The sequence below is a fragment of the Phyllobates terribilis genome, unplaced genomic scaffold (genome assembly GCF_046119375.1).
Source record: "Phyllobates terribilis strain yellow unplaced genomic scaffold, ASM4611937v1 Scaffold_30__1_contigs__length_15301838, whole genome shotgun sequence".
Classification (NCBI taxonomy): Eukaryota; Metazoa; Chordata; class Amphibia; order Anura; family Dendrobatidae; genus Phyllobates; species Phyllobates terribilis.
In genome coordinates, this window is record NW_027362790.1 from 12,919,488 (window position 1) to 12,937,385 (window position 17,898).

Genomic DNA, 17,898 nt, shown 5'->3' on the forward strand with positions numbered 1-17,898 from the left:
GTCTTGTCCCAGGAGATTAACGGAGAAGAACACCCTGTAAAATACCTCAGTCTGAAGCTCTCCGCTTGTGAGAAGGACTACTCCATTGTAGAAAAAGAATGTTTGGCCATTAAGTGGGCGTTAGACACTGAGGTATTACCTATTAGGTAGAAGGTTCAGGTTAGTGTCAGACCATGCCCCATTGAGGTGGATGCGAGAAAAGAAGGGAAACAATGCCAGAGTGACTAGGTGGTTCCTGGCTCTACAAGATTTTAGTTTCCGGGTAGAGCATAGGCCTGGGAAACAACATGGGAATGCCGCTGCCTTGTCAAGGATTTATTGTATGGTGACAGAAGGTGCCAAGCCCTACGGCTTTGGACAGAGGGGGGGTGTATGTAAGGTTGCTGCCGGACAGATCGTGGATGGGAGGTATGTGTCCTCGAAGTGCCATGCTTCGGTGATGTAGGATCCGGAGAAGCAGGCTCCAGCACACATAGTGCTGAGAGGAATTTAATGGGTCCGGATTACAGGGCCGGGTTTTATGAGCAGCTGAAAGAGCTGGGGGGAACAGCTGCTCACTTACCTCCAGTCCAGGTCTTGGAAGGCTAATTTAAGACAGCTGCACCTGTCTCTGTCTGTCTGTGTTTGCTGGGCAAGGTGAGCAGACCTTGCAGGTGCTTCTTAGACTCTGCAGGAGGCAGAGAAAAGCACCTTGTTTAAACGGCTGAAGCCGTGCTGCATGGACTTGTTATTTTGAGCTTTGTTCTGTTATTCCTTTTTGTGCCAGGAAAAGGCTGTAACTTTTGTTTCTTAACTGGTGTATGGACACTAAAATAAGCCACCAGTTTGTTTGAACCCGTGGACTGCATCACTGTGTGAACCTGTGCCTACCTCCAACGCGGCTCAGTGAGTACAAATCCCTACACTATCTATCTATCTATTTATCTATCTATCCATCTATTTATTCATCTATCCATCTATCTATCCATCCATCATACATGGATAGATAGAAAGATAGATAGATACATATATGGATAGATAGATGGATAGATAGATATGAAATAGAGAATATAAGGATAGATAGATGATAGATAATCCTATGATATGATAGGTTTGATCGTGCATTTCCAATGTCTCTTACCACTGCTGCCATGATAGAGCATTTTCTACACTTTCTCGGTTCCCTCTTCCATTGCTGGAGGCTAACTTCTGCCGCATGAAATACAGTGGTGGCCAAAAGTATTGGCACCCCGGCAATTCTGTCAGATAATACTCAGTTTCTTCCTGAAAATGATTGCAATCACAAATTCTTTGGTATTATTATCTTCATTTAATTTGTCTTCAATGAAAAAACACAAATAGAATTGTCCTAAAGCCAAATTGGATATAATTCCACATCAAACCTAAAAAAGGGGATGGACAAAAGTATTGGCACTGTTTGAAAAATCATGTGATGCTTCTCTAATTCGTGTAATTAACAGCACCTGTAACTTACCTGTGGCACCTAACAGGTGTTGGCAATAACTAAATCACACTTGCAGCCAGTTAACATGGATTAAAGTTGACTCAACCTCTGTCCTGTGTCCTTGTGTATACCACATTGAGCATGGAGAAAAGAAAGAAGACCAAAGAATTGTCTGAGGACTTGTGAAACCAAATTGTGAGGAAGCATGAGCAATCTGAAGGCTACAAGTCCGTCTCCAAAGACCTGAATGTTCCTGTGTCTTCCGTGCGCAGTGTCATCAAGAAGTTTAAAGCCCATGGCACTGTGGCTAACCTCCCTACATGTGGACGGAAAAGAAAAATTGACGAGAGATTTCAACGCAAGATTGTGCGGATGGTGGATAAAGAACCTCGACTAACATCCAAACAAGTTCAAGCTGCCCTGCAGTCTGAGGGTACAACAGTGTCAACCCGTACTATCCGTCGGCGTCTGAATGAAAAGGGACTGTATGGTAGGATACCCAGGAAGACCCCACTTCTTACCCCGAGACATAAAAAAGCCAGGCTGGAGTTTGCCAAAACTTACCTGATAAAGCCTAGAACTGGAAGTGCATTGAGGTGAAGGTGAAGAGGTATTGGGAATCCTGCAGAAAATACCTGTGTGAATTGCGTGAAGAGGTATTGGGAATCCTGCAGAAAATACCTGTGTGAATTGCGTGAAGAGGTATTGGGAATCCTGCAGAAAATACCTGTGTGAATTGCGTGAAGAGGTATTGGGAATCCTGCAGAAAATACCTGTGTGAATTGCGGTGAGTGCTGCATTGTGATCTGCTGAGTGCTTTTCTACCTGTTTAGATTTATTGGGCTTTTTAAAATCTATTTTCTCACTACAGTTTTAGTTTCTTAGTTTACTACCTGTGTATTTAAAGGTTAACTACATTGCACTAAAATCCTGAGGTGAAGATTTACTCACAAGGGGTTAATTAAGGGGAAGGGGTCATAATTAAGGGTTTATAAGGGGCAGCTGGTTGGGCATAAAGTCCTTTGGAAGTGCATTGAGGTGAAGGGTACATTGCTGGAAAAGAAAAAAAAAAAAAAAAAAAAAAACACTTTAAATCTCTTAGTTTGCGAGTGTGAACGAGCTGCGTGTGTCCGGAGCGTAAGTGCGAACGAAAGTAAGTGTGTGACTTGTTTTTCAGTGACTTTGGATTCAGGGAGTTTGGAAGGGAGGACTTAGGACTGAATTGCTGACTGTATTTCATTCTTTCTTTACTTTACTTTTTACTTAATTAATCCACCTGACCTACTTAGCTGATTCCCCCGTCCATACTTGATACTTAATTGATCCCCCGTCCATACTTAACTGATCCCCTGCCAATATCTAATTGATACACTTGCACATCCCTAATTGATCCCCGTCCATACACCTATATATAAATAATTGTGTTTTGTACTTGTATATATATACTGACTGTATCCCCATATTTAGAATGACGTCCATGTTGGACGGAGCCGTGCAGTGTACATCTTGCGCAATGTATGCATTCCGTGAGCACCCACTCGAGGATCCATACTGCTGCGAGAGATGTGAGCATATCGTGCACTTGGAAGCCCAAATTCTGGATCTAAGTGCTCAGATAGCGGTACTGAGGAGCATCGACAACATAGAACGGAGTTTGCTGCTCACCGAGTAGACACTCAATGGGTCAATACTGGGGGTGGAGCATAGAGGGGAAGTGCAGGCTGAACAGGCAGGGAGCTGGATAACAGTAAGGAGGGATAGAGGGAAGAAGTATAGGAAGGCTGGTTCAGAACCGGCATTATTGGAGCATGACAGATCCTCTGACCGCCGGGGGAGTGTATGCTCCAGTAATGAGGGGGAGGGGGGAAGTGTAGGGCAGGCAAGACAGGTTATGGTAGTGGGTGACTCTATTATTAGGGGGACAGACAGGGCAATCTGTCACAAAGACCGGGATCGCCGAACGGTGTGCTGCCTCCCTGGCGCTCGAGTCCGGCACATCGCGGATCGGGTTGACAGGTTACTGGGTGGGGCTGGCGAAGACCCAGCGGTCATGGTCCACATCGGCACCAATGACAAAGTGAGTGGTAGATGGAGGGTCCTTAAAAATGATTTCAGGGACCTAGGTAGGAAGCTTAGGGCAAGGACCTCCAAGGTAGTTTTCTCAGAAATACTACCAATCCCGCGAGCCACACAGGAGTGCCAACAGGAAGTTAGGGAGGTGAATAAGTGGCTAAAGAGTTGGTGCAAGGCAGAAGGGTTTGGGTTCATGGAGAACTGGGCCGACTTCGCGGTCATATACAGGCTCTACCGTAAGGACGGGCTGCACCTCAATGGGGAGGGTGCAGCGGTGCTGGGGAAGAAGATAGCTAATAGGTTGGAGGAGTTTTTAAACTAGAGACGGGGGGGGAAACCAAGGAAATAGGTGGGATGTGAGGCAAGCAAGGGGGAAGGGGAGAAGTGAATATAATGAGGGTGGAGAGGGGGGTGGGGATAGTACAGTTAGATCGTTAGAGAAGAATAGGATGCTAAATAACCCCAAAGTTTTATCTTGCATGCTGACCAACGCAAGAAGCCTGACCAATAAGGCGGATGAGCTGCGGGCGCTTATATGGGAGGAGAGGTATGACATCGTAGGTATAACAGAGACTTGGCTAGACGATAGCTACGACTGGGCGGTAAATTTATTAGATTATAGTTTATTTAGAAGGGACCGGAAACAGGGGAAAGGCGGAGGAGTCTGCTTATATGTAAAGTCATGTCTAAAACCCAGACTAAGGGAAGATATAGGAGAGGGAGAAGAGGGGGTCGAGTCCATGTGGGTAGAGATAGAGGGAACTAAAAATAATAATAAAATATTACTGGGGGTCTGCTATAAGCCACCCAATATAACAGAGGAGAATGAGAATCTGCTATTAGGACAAATAGACAAAGTAGCAAAACATAATGAAGTGATTGTAATGGGGGATTTCAACTACCCGGATATTGACTGGGAAACAGAAACCTGTAGATCTCAGAAAGGAAAAAGGTTCTTGACAAATATTAAGGATAATTATCTCTCCCAACTAGTGCAGGAACCAACGAGAGGGAAGGCCGTGTTGGACTTAATATTGACTAATAGGCCTGATAGAATAACTGAGGTACAGATAGGGGGGCACCTAGGTAATAGCGACCATAATATTATCGACTTCAAAATGCCCTTCAGTAGGGTTATCAATAAGGGAACAACAAAAACATTAAACTTTAGGAGGGCGAAGTTTGATCAGCTGAAAGAAAGCCTTCAACTTATTGACTGGGACAAAGTTCTTAATCAAAGGAATACGAATAGTAAATGGGAAACCTTCAAAAGAATTCTGAATACTCAGTGCGAGAGGTATATACCGTATGGGAATAAAAGGGCCAGAAATAAGAGGAAACCAATATGGTTGAACAAGAACGTAAAAGGGGCGTTAAATAGCAAAAAAGAGGCATTCAAGAGATTAAAACAGGAAAACAGTAAGGAGGCACTAATGTGTTACAAGGAAAAAACGAGAACTTGTAAAAAACAAATAAAAATAGCGAAGGAGGAAACAGAGAGACGTATTGCTAGGGAAAGTAGATCAAATCCCAAACTGTTCTTTACGTATATAAATAGTAAAAGGATTAAATCGGATAATATTGGATCAATAAAAAGTGAGGAAGGCAAAATCATAGAGAAAGATGAGGATAAAGCTAATCTATTAAATAATTTTTTTTCGACAACTTTCACAAAGGAAATCAAACTAACAGGAGAAATGAGAAGTGACAAGCTTAATCCTCCACTAAGTATGACAAATCTAACCCAAGCTGGGGTACAGAAACGCCTCAGTAACATTAAAATAAACAAATCACCAGGACCTGATGGCATACACCCACGGGTACTAAGGGAACTAAGTAATGTGATAGACAGACCGTTATATCTTATATTTAAGGACTCTGTTGAGACTGGGTCTGTGCCACTTGATTGGCGACAGGCGAATGTAGTGCCAATATTCAAAAAGGGAGCGAAAAGTGACGCCGGAAACTATCGGCCGGTGAGTCTGACGTCCGTTGTGGGCAAAATTTTTGAAAGCTTCATTAAAGAGGCAATTACGGAGCATCTTGATGCTAATAATCTTTTAATCCCGAACCAACATGGATTCATGAGGAATCGCTCCTGCCAAACAAACCTGATTGACTTCTACGAGGAGATTAGCTCTCGAGTAGATCAGGGGGAACCAGCGGATGTCGTGTATCTCGACTTCTCAAAAGCTTTCGATAGCGTGCCACATAATAGGTTGGTATACAAAATGAGAATGATGGGGCTGGGGGAAAATGTCTGCAAGTGGGTAGCTAACTGGCTAAGGGATAGAAGGCAGAGGGTGGTTATAAATGGAATATACTCAGATTGGGTAAGCATCACTAGAGGGGTTCTTTACGGTAAGAGCAGTGAGAATATGGAATTCACAGAGTGAGGAGACGGTGATGTCAGATTCACTACACCAGTTCAAGCGGGGACTGGATGCATTTCTAGATACCAGGCAGATTTCAGCATATACTTAAAAATAAAATAAAATAGTAAGTTGATACAGGGATTTATTCTGACTGCTGGTTTCAGAGTCAGGAGGGAATTTTTCCTCAGGTGAAGATTGGCCAAATCATTTGGGGTTTTTGCCCTCCTCTGGATCAACTTTACCAATTACAGAACTAACAGGTCGAACTTGATGGACGCAAGTCTTTATTCGGCTTTACTAACTATGTTTACAAACTATGTTACTATGTTTTGGAAGAATGTTCTCTGGTCAGATGAGACAAAAGTCGAGCTTTTTGGGAAAAACCATCAACTTAGAGTGTACAGGAAAAAAAAGAGGCATTCAAAGAAAAGAACATGGTCCCTACAGTCAAACATGGCGGAGGTTCCCTGATGTTTTGGGGTTGCTTTGCTGCCTCTGGCACTGGACTGCTTGACAGTGTGCATGGCATTATGAAGTCTGAAGACTACCAACAAATTTTGCAGCATAATGTAGGGCCCAGTGTGAGAAAGCTGGGTCGCCCTTAGAGGTCATGGGTCTTCCAGCAGGACAATGACCCAAAACACACTTCCAAAAGCACTATAAAATGGTTTTAGAGAAAGCACTGGAGACTTCTAAGGTGGCCAGCAATGAGTCCAGACCTGAATCCCATAGAACACCTGTGGAGAGATCACAAAATGGCAGTTTGGAGAAGGCACCCTTCAAATATCAGGGACCTGGAGCAGTTTGCCAAAGAAGAATGGTCTACAATTCCAGCAGAGCATTGTAAGAAACTCATTGATGGTTACCGGAAGTGGCTGTTCGCAGTTATTTTGGCTAAAGGTTGTGCAACCAAGTATTAGGCTGAGGGTGCCAATACTTTTGTCTGGCCCATTTTTGGAGTTTTGTGTGAAATGATCAATGATTTGATTTTTGCTTCATTCTCTTTTGTGTTTTTTCCTTGCAAGCAAATTAAATGAAGATAATAATACCAAAGAATTTGTGATTGCAATCATTTTCAGGAAGAAACTGAGTATTATCTGATAGAATTGCAGGGGTGCCAATACTTTTGGCCACCACTGTAATAAGTGAGCTGTCATTTATTCATAAGACGTTCTATTCTTCAGAGCTGAGACTGTAAAATAAAAAGTGAACAATAAAATATCTGATGACTGTTCTTTCACTGTGAGTAAGAAACAGATAATAAAATTAAAGGAAAAATAACTGAGGGGAGAACCCTGCAGGTTTATTGTCCTTCTATAGCTGTATGGTGGCAGGATGGTGACACTGCTGGAGTCCTGGTGAGGATCTGCATGATATTCATTTCTGTTGACTTTTTATTGCCAACATATTCTGCAGTGATGTACATATAGTCCCTGCCCACAATGCGGAACACATGAGGGACAATTTCATATTAAGCCAAGTAACCTATGATGTCAAGGTCTCATATTTACAAGGTGCTTATTGGCAATCTGAGCCGGCGAATGGCTCTGTGTCCGTATATTCGCTATATACTGCCCGCAATATCTTGTAGAAAGCTCACAGTGACTAAAATGTATAAATAGTTCTCTTTGGAGAATTTAATTAGATCCATTCATACCTTACCTTATAATGAGGACTTAAAGGGCTTTTATAACTAGGTAAAACAAGCTTAACGGGACTGTCCAGGACTTATATATTAATGACCGATTTTAGGATAAGTCATCAACAGGGTGGGACTGGGCTGGCGGGGTACCCTTCTGCAGAGGAGAGGGGGAGAAGAGAATGAAAAAATAAAAAAACCTGCGGTTTTAAGGGGCACGGGCCCTTTAAAAGCGCAGGCACAGTGTATGCAGGGACGCGCGCACGCGGCGTTCATTACCTGAACCGCCGCGACACACGTCCCAGTGAAGCAGCTGAAGCTGCGCGTCTCCCTTCCCCGGCCGGCGTATGACGTCACCGGAGAAGGAGGACACCGCACGGGAGGGCAGGAAGGTAAGAGGTGTCTGTGTGTGTGTCTGTGTGTATATGAGTGGATGCAGAATGGGATGGGCCCCTGGCTGGACACACAAGGGGGGGCCCGGCTAGACACACAAGGGGGGACCCTGGCTGGACACACAAGGGGGGGCCCGGATGGACACACAAGGGGGGCCTTGCTGGACACACAAGGGGGAGCCCTGGCTGGACACACAAGGGGGAGCCCTGGCTGGACACACAAGGGGAAGCCCTGGCTGGACACACAAGGGGGAGCCCTGACTGGACACACAAGGGGGAGCCCTGACTGGACACACAAGAGGGAACCCTGGCTGGACACACAAGGGGGAGCCCTGGCTGGACACACAAGGGGGAGCCCTGGCTGGACACACAAGAGGGAGCCCTGACTGGACACACAAGGAGGAGCCTTGGCTGGACACACAAGGGGGAGCTGGATGGACACACAAGGGGGAACCCTGGCTGGACCCACAAGGGGGAGCCCTGGCTGGACACACAAGGGGAAGCCCTGACTGGACACACAAGAGGGAGCCCTGGCTGGACACACAAGGGGGAACCCTGGCTGGACACACAAGGGTGAACACTGGCTGGACACACAAGGGTGAGAGCCTGGCTGGACACACAAGGGGGAACCCTGGCTGGACACAAAGGGGGGGAGCCTGGCTGGACACATAAGGGGGAGCCTGGCTGGACACATGGGAAAGGGTGGGCAGGATGGCTATATGGTGGGGCAGGCTGGACACATGGAGGCCAGGATGGATATGTGAGGGGGATGGATATATGGGGGGGCCGGATATATGGGGGGGGGCAAGCTGGACACATGATGGCCAGGATGGATATGTGGGGGGCAGGCTGGACACATGGGGGGCTAGGATAGATATGTGGAGGGGCAGGCTCGATACACGTGGGCTAGGATAAATATATGGAGGGGCCACGCTGGACATATGGGGGCCAGTATGGATATATGGGGGGGTGTCAGGATGGATATATGCAGGGGGGAAGGGCAGGATGGATATATGAGGGGGCAGGCTGGACACATGGAGGCCAGGATGGATATATGGGGGGCAGGCTGGAAACATGGAGGCCAGGATGGATATATTGTGGGGGGCAGGCTGGACACATGGAGGCCAGGAAGGATATGTAGGGGGGGCAAGCTGGACACATGGAGGCCAGGATGGATATATGGGGGGCAGGCTTGACACATGGGGCTTTAGGACAGATATATGGGAGGGGGCAGGCTGGACACATGGAGGCCAGGACAGATATATGGGGGGGCAGGCTGGAAACATGGAGGCCAGGATGGATATGTGGGGGGGCAGGCTGGACACATGGAGGCCAGGATGGATATATGGGGGGAACAGGAGGGCCACATGGGGGACTAGGATGGGTATATGGGAGGGGGCAGGCTCGATACACGTGGGCTAGGATAAATATATGGAGGGGTCACACTGGACATATGGGGGCCAGAAGGGATATATGGGGGGTGTCAGGATGGATATATGCAGGGAAGGGGGGGCCAGGATGGATATATGGGGGTGCCAGGCTGAACAAGGGACTTAATTACTGTTTGGGGCCAGATTGAGGAACATACTTTATTAGTTTATGGTGGCCAGTGAGGAACATTATTATTTTAGAGTCCAATTAGAGACATTATTACTTCTGTAATATAATTTACTTTTTAGGAAATTGTTTTCCATGGGATAGGACAAAAGCGGGCTCCTGTTACTGTGCAGGGCGGCACTATATCGCTTTTTTTCTTCAACTGGTGTAGTGTAGAAGTCGGGGGGTGGAGTGGGAATATTCCCTAGAAGAGATCAGTTATTGATAACTGTGTGTTATTTTCTGCAGAGATGATTCCTGGCTGGAAGAAGTGATGGCCGTCTGTGCCAGATGAAGAAGAAAAGCGAAGATGAAGGACTTCACCTAGAGACGTCACTGGTGAGTCAGTGTATTACATGTGACTCGCCCCCTGGGCCGTGGGGCACTCGGATCCGGGCAATAGGGAGACGATGGGGGTAGTAGTGGCGACCCGGTTCCGTGGCTCAGGGTGGTCAGGCCAATGGTAGTCTGCTATGTTCTGCTGATAATGTCCGACTACGCCACCCGTGGATTGCGGTTATTAGGAACCGCCGCTGCATGCAGACCGCTGGGGCTGATGAGGTGTGCAGCTAGGGTAGTGTGACTCTCCACGGGAAGAGTGCGGCCCCAGGGCAGTATAATGGATGTTGGGAGTGATGGTAGTGGGAGTCCCAGTGCTGATAGTGCTGGAGGAGCAAGGAGCACACAGACAACAGGTTGCAGTCCAGGGTCTTTACTAAACAGGTAAACTGACCCACATACAGTCCCGGCTAGGAGGGGACCTGGATGTCTGAGAGCAACGGGGAAATTGGCCCTGGTCAGGGTGAGGGTGTAGGCCTACCGTGCTTTCTGCGCTCCTTCTGGCTATCTCCTCCTGATAGGGTAACAGCCCACGTTTCCGAGCTTTCCGTGTTTTCTCGCCTGTATGGCCTGCGACGTGGGTTCCTTTCTGCTCCCAGCCTTGTATGGCTTTACTGGTCCCTTCTGTTGTGGCAGGGCCTCCAGGCTTCTTAGGCCAAGGAATATACAGTCCCTTGCGGACTGGTTCTCTGCTGGGGGATGTGGAATCCTTCCAGCCTCAGACACCAAAGTCTGGTAGATTAAGTCTGTTATCTGCCAAGACAGGCTTGCTTCGCCTCTTGTCTCTGGCTTGTGGCTCTCCTCCTGCCACACTTCCTCTTAGGTGCAGTGCAACTGTCTGTCCCTGCTCTGCTGAGACACGTCTCAGTCCTGAGACAGGTCATCTGGGTTCTCTCTAACCCTGCCCCCAGCACCAGCTTTTATAGGGGCAGCCTGCTCCCCCTACTGGCCTGAGACAGGAGGCATTGCATGCTAATGTTCCCCTGACTAGAGAACCTCCCCCCTGCTCTCAGACACAGCTTTAATTACACTTGTGGCATCCAGGCCAGGGTGACACATTCCCCCCTAGTGAAATTTAGTACTCCGGGACTAAACAGTAAACAAAGACAATATGCAAAACAATAAAACATTAATAGACAGACGACGCACAAATTGAGTTCTTAAGGTCACAGTGTGGCCTGTGACCGGGTGTCCATATCACCAGCACAACGGGGAGCCTTAACCAGGTGGGGGTCTGTCCTACCCCAAGTCCTTCACAGTCTTAGTTCATTCCTGGGTTAGGCTCTGAACGCAGTCCATACAAGGTCCCGGTTATAAAAAGTCCATAACCTGTGAGTCCTTACGGTAGCTGCAAGAAACTGAAACAGAGTATTACCAAACATGCATGTAACTTTGCAAACAATTCAACATTTGGCAACAGGGTTATTTACAATTTTAGTACACTATATTCTCCAGCGAGCGGGTATCTGTCCCTTTGTGCTCCTGGTTGACCTACGTAGCCCACTGTCTGGTGGTGGACTGACTTGGCTTTCCCCACTAGCGTTAGGGGTGCAGCTACCAGCTGGGTGTACAGGTAGGGCAGGCAGCTGTCTGCGGGTCCTTTGGCTTACCGCAGGCATGGCAGGCTCACTGTCAGCAGAGGGTTGACTCTCCTGGGCTGCTGGTACAGGCTCTTCTGCCTTTGGAACTGCTTGCTCCTCTTCACCTTCCGGCTCTGGTGTTGGTTGTTGCTGTGCCGGTTGCAGGAAATGCAGGACAAGTACCACTATGGCATCATTTATGCGAGTCCAGGACTGAGGAAACTCTCCGAGAACGGTGCTGATCATTTCTTCCTTGTCCTCTGCGGGTTCAAGGTCACTCTGATCCTCTTCTGCACTACGGAGTTGCTCGGGGCACCTTTTGAGATGGTCTCTGGAGACGACACTAGTGGTTTCTCCTCCGTCCTTGGTGATTACGCACACCTTTGGGTTGTCGTGGTCAGACTGCAGTACGGTGTAGGGATCCCTTTCCCACTGGTCGTCCAACTTATGTAGCCTTCTTTTTCGCTTTAGGACTTGCTCACCAGGTTCTAGGGGACTAGCAGGGGCGTGTTGATTGAAGAGTCTTTCTTGCTTCTCTCTCACCTGGGCCAGGCTCTTCTCCACACTCTCCTGTACCTTCTTGTACTGCAGTTGCCTTTCCGTATCCCAGTCCGCATCCGGGGAGGTGTCCTCAGGTATTAGGACTCCCATCTCCAGGTCTACGGGCAGCTTTCCTGGTCTAGCTCGCATCAGGTAAGCCGGGGTGCAGTTTGTAGCATTCACCAGGATATTGTTGTAGGTCTATCAGGTCCGGCAGTTTTTCTGGCCACAGGCTGCGTTCCTCCAGGGGCAACGTCTTCAGGAGATCAATGACTATATTGTTCATCTTCTCACACATCCCGTTGGTTTGGGGGTGGTAAGGCGTTGTACGAATCTTCTTACAGCCATAGAGGTTGCAGAACTCCTGGAAGATTTCAGCCTCGAACGCTGGACCCTGGTCTGTCAGGACCTGTTCCGGATACCCGTGTGGACGGCAGAAATATTGCTGGAAGGCTCTGGCCGCTGTTTGGGCTGTCAAGTCCTTTACCGGGACCACCACTAGAAAACGGGAATAGTGGTCCACGATTGTCAGGGCATAGATGTATCCTGACCGGCTGGGAGCCAATTTGACATGGTCCAGAGCTACCAGCTCAAGAGGCTGCGTGGTGATGATGGGCCTCAAGGGTGTCTTCTGGCTGGCACGGTCCTTCCTCCTTAGGTGACAAGGGCCACAGTCTCTGCACCATTTTTCTACAGCTCCTCTCATGCCGACCCAAAAGAATCTTCCTCTTAGTAGGAACTCCAGTTTCTTCCAACCGAAGTGTCCCGCTCTGTCATGGTAAGCCCCCAGGACCATAGCTGCATCCCTCCTTGGGACCACGACTTGCCAGGTCAGCTCGTGCGTCCGGTGGTTGACAATCCTTCTGCACAACTTGCCTTCGTAGAGGAACAGCTTGCTCTTCTCCTTCCATAGCTGCTTGGCTTCCTCTGGGGCATCTGGATCTAAGCGGGCGTCTTCCCGCGTCAGCAGATCTTTCACCAGGCGGACTGCAGGGTCACTATCTTGGGTCTCGGCCCAGCTGTGGTGAGGTAGGGGATTCATCATCACAGTTGTTAGATCCTCCTCCTTCACGCGGTGAGATTGTTGAGCGGCTCCATACCGGTGAAACGCGGGGAGTTCTACCTCCTCCAGCTCTTCTGGGTCTTCGTCACCTTCAGGTAAGTGAGGCATCCTTGATAGGGCGTCCGCGTTGGAGTTGGTTTTGCCTGCCCGGTACTTGATCACGAAGTCATAGTTGGAGAGACGGGCCATCCACCGCTGTTCCAGGGCACCCAGTCTTGCATTGTCCAGGTGTGTCAACGGGTTGTTGTCCGTGTACATGGTGAACTTTGCGGAGGCCAGGTAATGCTTGAAGCGTTCCGTCACGGCCCACACCACCGCCAAGAATTCTAGCTTGAAGGAGCTGTAATTCTCCGGGTTCCTCTCGGTGGGCCTCAGCTTCCGGCTGGCGTATGCGATCACCCGTTCTCTGCCCTGTTGGTTTTGGGACAATACGGCTCTCAGTCCCACATTACTGGCATCTGTGTGGAGAATGAAAGGCTGGCCATAATCAGGGTAGGCCAGGATCTCATCCCCTGTGAGGGCCATCTTTAGCTGGCGGAAGGACTCCTCTTCCGGTTTATCCCACTTGAAGGGCGGCTTTTGCCTCCTGGACTTAGACTGTCAGGAGGTCCTGCATAGGAGCTGCCATCTTGGTGAACCCGGGGATGAATCTTCGGTAGTAGCCTACCAACCCGAGAAACTGTCTCACCTCTTTCATGTTCGAGGGGCTTGGCCAGCTCTTGATTGCCGTGACCTTGTCAGGGTCGGGGGCCACTCCTTCCACGCTTACCACGTGCCCTAGGTACTGGACCTTTGGTTTCAGCAGGTGACACTTCGATGGTTTCACCTTCAGGCCATAGCCTGCCAGGGCTTCGAACACCTCGGCCAGGTGCTTCAGATGGTCCTCGTAGGTCTTCGAATAGACGATCACGTCGTCCAGGTAAAGGAGGACCGTCTCGAAGTTTCGAAGTTTCGGTGCCCTAGACAGCATTCCATCAGCCGCTGGAAGGTCCCTGGTGCGTTGCAGAGCCCGAAAGGCATGCAGTTGAAGTCGCTCAGTCCCATCGGGGTGGTGAAGGCGGTCTTCTCCTTGTCAGCCTCTGCCACAGGAACCTGCCAGTACCCGCTAGTAAGGTCCAAAGTAGAAAAGAAGTTAGCTGATTTTAGTGCGGCTAAAGACTCCTCTATTCTAGGCAGCGGATATGCGTCTTTGTGAGTGATACGGTTGATTTGTCTATAGTCGACGCACATTCTCATGGTGCCGTCTTTCTTTTTGACCAGAACCAAGGGGGCTGCCCAGGGGCTACAGCTGTCTCTAATAACCCCAGCTTCTTTCATCTCTCTTAGCATGCCCCTTGCGTTCTGATAATGTGCAGGGGGTACAGGTCTGTGCCTCTCTTTTATCGGTGGGTGGCTCCCTGTGGGGATGTGGTGTTCTATCCCCTTTACTCTGCCGAAGTCTAGCGGGTGCTTACTAAAGACTCTCTCGTACTCCTGTACCACCCGGTAGACTCCTTGTTTTTGGTGCAGGGGAGTGGAGTCAGCACCCACGTGGAGTTTCTGGCACCAGTCCTCCTTTTGTTTCTGGGAGCCATTACCCTCCGCCTGAGGAGATGGAGGCAAGGGTTGCACGGCCCTGATAGCTTTGTGTTCGACCACAAACAGCTTGGCGAGTGTAGCGTACCTGGGTAAGTGTACCTCCCGCTCCCCAATGTTGAGGATGCGGACGGGCACCCTCCCATGACGGACATCAACCACCCCCCGGGCTGTCAAAATGGTGGGCCTGCTGTCTGAGTACACGGGTTCTACCATGGCTTGGTAGTCTCTACCTCTCAACCCGATTGCAGTCCGACACCAGATCATCATTTCACTTTTGGGAGGCATGGAAATGGGGAATGGGTCACTCAGTCTTACGCTACCGATCTCACCACCAGACAGTTCTACCTGCTGCCGTCTCATCAGGGCCTTTATCTCCTTGTTGAGGACTCTCTGTTGGCTGGAACTAGCATTCACCGCCACCTGTTGTAAGATTACAATTACCTCTGAAAGACAATTTTCAATTACATTAGTACCCACAGTTATTTTAGGGTGACTTTCACGACGGTCAATGTCCACAATAATCACTCCCTGTGCCGGTAGTTCAACTTTACCAATCTTAATGGTCATCTCCTTGAACCCCATCTGCGGCACGGGTAAGCCATTACTGGCGATGATGCTCAAGTTACCGTCTGGATACCGTGTGATATCAGCATCAGTCCAATACTGCTTAAAAAGTACATAAGGGATAGTGGTTACTTGTGACCCAGTATCCAGCAAGGCGCTCATGGGGATACCGTCCAGCACCACGGGTAAAACCGGGCGCCCCCCAACGTACTTATTACGCCAATTGTAAGGGCCTGGTGATCTTATGCCTGGGGGTTGGCCCTCTGCCCCAGGTTGGACCCGTTTAAATTACAGTACCTGGAAATGTGTCCGGGCTGGTTGCATCGACGGCAAATGGGCTGTCCATCCTCTGTCGACGCCATGGGACATCCTCCGGACTTGAAGCCAGCTCGATGGGTCTTGACGGGTCCACTTGCAACGCCTGGACGGTCCTGGTCAACGCCGCGACGCTCCTGGTCAGCTCCTGGACTTGTTGGTGCAGATCTTTCGACGGGGCTTGGTTCAGGGCCTGTGCATCAGCCTCCACGGAGTCCATAGAGGAGGGCGCCGCCTCCTGGTGGTAAGTGATAGCAGGGCGCCGGGGGTTTATAGCGCCACTGGTTGCAGATTCACGGAGCACCCTTATGGCCCTGTCCTTAAATTGGGCAAAGGTCAGGTCGAGGTTCTGAAAGAACATGAGGCGCAGTTGGGCCCTGTGGGCGCTAGACAGCAGACCTTCTATGAATTGTTCTGTTAGCAGCTTATCCGTTTCCTGCACATTGCCAGGGTCAGTTTGTTGAATAGCCCTCAAGGCTTCCTGCAGATTTAGGGCATAGTCTCTGATGCTGTCCTGTGCCCGCTGCTTACATCCATAGAACCTCATTTTAATCTCAGCGGAGGTACGTGTGTCAAAGGTACCCCGCAGCCGGGCCAGAATACCCTTCACAGTCCTTTTCTCCTCAGTGGGCCATGATTTTACCTCCCGCTGGGCTGCGCCAGTTAACTGCCCTGTTAATATGCTGACCTTCTGTTCCTCTGTCAGGGGGTAAACGTGGAAGAAACTGTATAGCCTTTCCTTGAAGTCAGTTAGGGCATGGGGCTCCCCTGAGTATTTGGGCAGCCAGGCCGCTCCAGGGATGTAGGGCAAGGAAAAGGGCATCACCGCTGCTGCAGTTGCGTTGGTGGTAGTGGGCGCCTCTGTGTTCGTCATCTTCCTCCCCCCCTAGTTCCGCATGGCCTACCTTCCGACGATCCTCTTCTGTAGGCCGCGGCTCCGCTGCTGCTGCTATGGACGAGGACCTGGCGTCGCGTCCTGATTACGTCAGCGTCGCTCTCTCTCCCTTCCAGGACCTTGCGCAGCGTCGGTGCGTGGGGCGGAGCTTCGGATCTCGCGCGGTTTTGACGTCCACGCCCCTCTTCTTCCCGCGCGGCGTCCTGAAGATGGCGTCCGATGGCGGGAAGCAGCTGCGGATGGCGGGAAGGCGGCAGAAGACGGCAGGAAACGGGCCAAGATGGCGTCCGATGGCGGGAATCGGCTCCGGATGGCGGGAAAAGACTCCGGACGGCGGGAAACTTTGCCACAGGTAAGTTATAAAAGTCTTTTTCAGGCACGCAGTACCCGGTGGTTGCAGGCACGAAATCCTGCCGACTACGCCAAAGCTGACTAGCCCCCTGGGCCGTGCGGCACTCGGATCCGGGCAATAGGGAGACGATGGGGGTAGTAGTGGCGACCCGGTTCCGTGGCTCAGGGTGGTCAGGCCAATGGTAGTCTGCTATGTTCTGCTGATAATGTCCGACTACGCCACCCATGGATTGCGGTTATTAGGAACCGCCGCTGCATGCAGACCGCTGGGGCTGATGAGGTGTGCAGCTAGGGTAGTGTGACTCTCCACGGGAAGAGTGCGGCCCCAGGGCAGTATAATGGATGTTGGGAGTGATGGTAGTGGGAGTCCCAGTGCTGATAGTGCTGGAGGAGCAAGGAGCACACAGACAACAGGTTGCAGTCCAGGGTCTTTACTAAACAGGTAAACTGACCCACAAACAGTCCCGGCTAGGAGGGGACCTGGATGTCTGAGAGCAACGGGGAAATTGGCCCTGGTCAGGGTGAGGGTGTAGGCCTACCGTGCTTTCTGCGCTCCTTCTGGCTATCTCCTCCTGATAGGGTAACAGCCCACGTTTCCGAGCTTTCCATGTTTTCTCGCCTGTATGGCCTGCGACGTGGGTTCCTTTCTGCTCCCAGCCTTGTATGGCTTTACTGGTCCCTTCTGTTGTGGCAGGGCCTCCAGGCTTCTTAGGCCAAGGAATATACAGTCCCTTGCGGACTGGTTCTCTGCTGGGGGATGTGGAATCCTTCCAGCCTCAGACACCAAACTCTGGTAGATTAAGTCTGTTATCTGCCAAGACAGGCTCTCTTCGCCTCTTGTCTCTGGCTTGTGGCTCTCCACCTGCCACACTTCCTCTTAGGTGCAGTGCAATTGTCTGTCCCTGCTCTGCTGAGACACGTCTCAGTCCTGAGACAGGTCATCTGGGTTCTCTCTAACCCTGCCCTCAGCACCAGCTTTTATAGGGGCAGCCTGCTCCCCCTACTGGCCTGAGACAGGAGGCATTGCATGCTAATGTTCCCCTGACTAGAGAACCTCCCCCCTGCTCTCAGACACAGCTTTAATTACACTTGTGGCATCCAGGCCAGGGTGACACACATGTACACTTACACTACACACGTGGTCAAAACTGTTG